Raw genomic sequence first — 5339 nt, forward strand, 5'->3', positions numbered from 1 at the left:
CAGATTTTAGTCTGAATCATTGTCCTGTTATCTGTATGCATTTTTGCTTACATAATTTAGACACTTTCATAGCGTTTAACGTTAGCCATATTTTTTGAATCACTGTTTTTTTTGTAATATTAAAATACAACGAAACGGTTAAAATCGTGGAACTGATAAAGAATTATGTCATAACGTTGTACCCGAACGACCTTCATAGTGTAAGTTCATTTGGCCGAAACGTTGATCACGTATTTCTCTTCTCACTATTGTACATAAATTTTAACCTTTGTTATGTATACTTTAGTGTAGATTTTACCACACTTGTTTGTTATTTGAATTACTTAATTTATTTTTCAGATGATTCACACATCTTAGCTAAATTTTAAAACTAACTACTCCCTGTTTTTCAATTATATATAATTTAATTATCAATGAAAGTTAAAACATTTTCTATGTCTAAGCTAGTTTCATCTTTAATTTTACAATGAAGTATTGAATAATTCATTTTAACATTTTGTAATGTTGGGCAAGCTATTGTAGATTATTCAGTAAAACAATAATTCAGTCCAATCTACCTAATGACAACAAAAGTGTTTTTTACCACATGTTTTACAACTAGTAACTAAATACGGGCCTAAATTAAAAAAATAAACAATTTAATAAAAATTCAAACAACTTGCTAATTTTGTCGTGCGTAAGATACATCACATACATCTATTGCTTTGTTGAACATACAACTGAAACTTACAGAGCTGAACTAACTAACTGATTGACTCAGTAATAAATCAACAATCTCTCTCTACTCTAGCGTAACTCGTGTTTTTATATTGCTCAAATAGTTTTCTAAACTTTCAAGACATTCAATTACGCACTCATCAAGTGATGAGAAAAACGCCACTCTAGACAAACAATAATACAAACATACAATTAAAAAACAGCCTATACAATATTTAATGGATCAATGGAAAAGTTCTTTCATTAACACGATCTGAAACAATGCAAGGAAAAGCTTTAACACAAACAATTCCATTTGAGCAAGAATTCAAATATAAAAAAATCAGCTATTACTGTGTGAGTGCCTTTTTCTTGTTGGCGAAGCCTGATTATTATTAATTTTACATAAGTATTAGGCCCTATTATATTTTTAACACTGCATTCTTTATCTAGTCCCTTAGAGAATTTCAAGAATTAGAATAAAGCCTGATGTCAAGTATAATTAATTAAAAAAACAGTAAATTGTATTAAAATAATTGTAGGCAAGGGTGTAGATAGTAAGCTTATTAGGTAATCAGGTATTAACAAATGATCATTCTGCCTTTATACACAATGGTGATTATGTAACAAGTTTTTCTTTCAGTACGTCCCCCGGTGGATCAAAGGTAAAATTGAGGGCTTATAACGCTAAAATGTAGGACTCAATTCTTATGGTGGGAACAGTACAGATAGTCCACTGGGAGGTTTGTGCTTAAAAACAAACAAAAGCAACTGTTTTAATTGTAAGAACGGAAAATAACTCGCATGAACCGTGTGTCAAAAAACAATAATGTGTTTAAGAAACAAAAATATAGAATTTTGAAGACAAAAAACAAACATAGTTTTTAATCTGTTCGTAGAAACAGTCAGTTGTAGCTATGTATCGTTATAATTATATATATGCTATTATATTATATATATATATATTATATTTCGAAATAGAGTGAAATAAATATATAAAGGCAAGTTATTTTAACAGAAGAGATAAATAATTTCTAGAAAAGACGATGTTTTCTTGTTCATGAAGTTTCTCCATTTTTGCCTTTAATACGCTTGGCCAATTATATTGATTTGAAAAGAGCAGAGGAACGAATGCCTTTCTAAAAATGGCACGAACCATTATGAAAGCCACTAGGTTGGTATTAATTCTTACTCTTTTTTTGGCAGAATCATGAATTTATTACACCTTTCTTTCACTTACAGACGTTGAACTTCCTGGCATTTCAGTTAAAACTTACGATGTTCGATAAAACACCACAAATGGGAAGTAGTTCCTGATTAAAAATACGTTTGTTAGTATAGAAAAAATCCGTATTCCTTTAATCATTTTACTTTTACTATTTCAAGAACAAAAAAAAAAAAAATAACCGAGGGAACAAGTTAATAAAAGATTTACTTAACTTGCATTTTTAGATCTAATTTAGATTATGAGGTAGTCATGGGCTTGACTTTTAGTTCTAATTATAAATCACGCGGAGCTCTGTAAAATCAAGGAAGAATGAAACGAAACTAGAGATAAACTAGAATGAAAATTCATAAAAAGCGGGTTTTAATCTCATTCATATGTTCAATCTAAATTCTTTTATAGAGCTTTCGACCTGCCTTAGGAGTTGTAGTCTGGCTTGTCTTAAAACATTTTCAGCGTTAAGAATGATTCTCTGTCTCTCACTTTAATCCAATATAATCTGTCTTACTTTACTTTATTAAAACGCGGGTTTTAAGTAAAATAATTTCATTTACTTCTTTTTGAATTAAGTTTTTTCCTTAAGTTTCAACAACTTTCATTAACTTGTTTTTCATAACCACTGGCACGAAATTGTAGTAATTTATAAGTTAATTAAACCTTCTACGTTTAGGTGGCGTGATGGAAATTCAGTTTGTTTGTTTGTTTGAATTTATGCACAAAGATACACAATGGGCTATCTGTGCTCTGCCCACCACGGGTATCGAAACCCGGTTTCTAGCGTTGTAAGTCCGCTGTGCCACTGGGGGGGGGGGGCTGAAAATTCAGAGAAACAACTAGAAGTGTCATAGCTTTCTTGAGAGAAAATGTAAGGAATCCCTTTTGATTCCACCTGAACACCCTTGCATTAACAAATACAATGTCCCACAGGCGGCGAGTAAGACTTTTGTTTTGTTAGGCTCTTTTATCATGTGTAGTAAGTTGCACGATTGGGAAAAATCAGTTCATGCTCCTAAATTAATAAACTCTGCTCATTGAATCACATACACCCTCTTTCGACCTCTCTTTCTTTTTCTAGATATACTGATTAATATATAAATTAATGCAGTTGCGAACCAGTGGTTATGAAAAACAACTTAATGAACGTTATTTAGCCCTCTGTAAACCTATTATTATTTCAATGTAAGGTTTAAAAGATTATTAACAATTTTTAATTTAGAAAGGCGGAATAGGGATTTCCTAAAAAAATACAGAAACAAGGTAGGTAGCTTAAAGTGGAAATGCAATCACAAAAGAAAGTAAACAAACAAACTTAAGGTTTGAGACATAGTGTTGACATTATTTCCTCAAGCTTAAAATCCCTATTTTGGCTCCATGTCTCCATGGACATAAAAAAGTATAATAGCAATACTGTACTATTTGAAACAGTTGAGTTTAATGAAATACGTATGATGCTCACTTGGAAAACAATGATAACCTTTGAATTGGCTTCATACAGATTGGATAGCTATTGCTCCTGATATCATTGATAGTGGTACTGTATGTATGATCACTATGATTCGTGGTGATCAACGTATCTCATGTTATATATGTACTTGTAAAATACATATAACTACTATATTTATATCCTGTAACTATATGGGAAATCTATAAACACTGGACTGGAGGGACTACTGAACTATACTAGAATGGTGCATGGACTGTATTTTGTAGCCATTTTATACATGCATGCATGAATGTTGGCTAGTATCTATATCTATATACATATACACTTTTTATAGTTTTTTAAGTTGTAAAGTCTTATATTTATAGATAGCCATATGATTTTTTCCAGTTGCATGCGTATATATATATTCAATTCAAATAAAAGACAATCTGTCATAATATAATAACATATGTATACAAATAAGCATTTTAAATATTTCTCATAGTTGATATATTTCTTTCTCCTCTCCGCTGACCATAGTAAGACTGGTCACGGTTTAGCTGCAGCTGGCCAGATTTTCTCTTAGAGCGACATTATGCAAACTCTACACGGTCGAAAACGTGTTAATTAGCGATTATAAATTCACTATATTAATATACCTCTCCCCCTCCCTTTATGATCGAGTTTGGGTCGTGATACTTTTAAGACGCTTAACTCTAATGGGCCATCGCTGCATACTTTATCCGAAACTAAATACTTTCTAAATAAAATATATACCTATAGAATTTCTGTTTCTATCTCCTGCTTGCACGGTTCTTGCCACTCCTTAAAGTCATTTTCAAGGATGGCTACTCTATATTCAGTATCTACAAAATTCGCAGTCACGCAGTGTTGGCTATAATTCGATACTTACATCAGCCATTAACGTAATTGCCGATCCGAAACTGAGCTTGGTGCTATCTTTTGAACTGTGGCTTAAAGATTTCTATTGTGGGAGACAGCCGAAATTGATTATGCAGTGGTAAAAAACCATGATCCTGTGAGCAGCGTCTTGTCCAAAATGGCAGGAATCCTATACATAAATAAATGATATCAATACAGTTGCAACAATAAGTTAATGATCGCTATGGTACATATGTCATGCCCGCTATATAAACATTAAATTACATTAAGGACCTGCACGCAGCTATATTCGTGTGGATGTAGTAGATTATAAGACTCCATATAAACCACAGAATACATTAAAATGATTGAGTGTCCCTGGCAATACAGCCGCTGTTATCTGTTAGGCAGTAAAAGAAACCTTAAAACTATTCTACACAATGAGCAACGATGCGTTTAGTAATATTGCTCACGTTTTATTACAATACTCAAAGCTATTTTTGATGTAGGCTGGCGGAAAATATTCAATAATATTAAAGAAAAACAAATAGGCAATCCCTATTATGAACTACCATGTTTTGTTTGTGATACAACAAATTTAATAACCATAAAATGATGTATAAAAATATAATTATATATAATTTTTTGATCTAACCTGTTTAATAAACTGGAAGTTCTAAGGTACAAGACAGATCAAAAACTAGATCAACAATTTACCAAAAAGAAACAAAATTCTCTATAATACACTTTTCCCAAGATAGTGCTTAGATTGTTTGCTGTTACTACAATCTTCATTTAAAAGTGAAGTTAGGCAGCGTATTAGACATACTGACATAAATCCTTATCGAAGACAAGTCCCTTAGAATATCATCTTTATGTTATTTTCTTAACTAAACATTTGCACCATAGTATATCTCTTTCGTAAGATAGAGGTTTGTCTGCCTCTGTTTGGAGGTTATGTTTACAAGATTTCTCTCAGTCGTCTAAGTTATTTGATTATAATAAGGCTTCTGCGACTGTTGTTTGTTCGTTTGTTTTCATTCAAAGTATCTACTAAACAACATTTTCTGTTGTATTTTGCCCCCCCCCCCCAGTGGTACAGCGTTATGTCTG

This window comes from Limulus polyphemus, unplaced genomic scaffold, assembly GCF_000517525.1.
Source record: "Limulus polyphemus unplaced genomic scaffold, Limulus_polyphemus-2.1.2 Scaffold1717, whole genome shotgun sequence".
Taxonomy (NCBI): domain Eukaryota; kingdom Metazoa; phylum Arthropoda; class Merostomata; order Xiphosura; family Limulidae; genus Limulus; species Limulus polyphemus.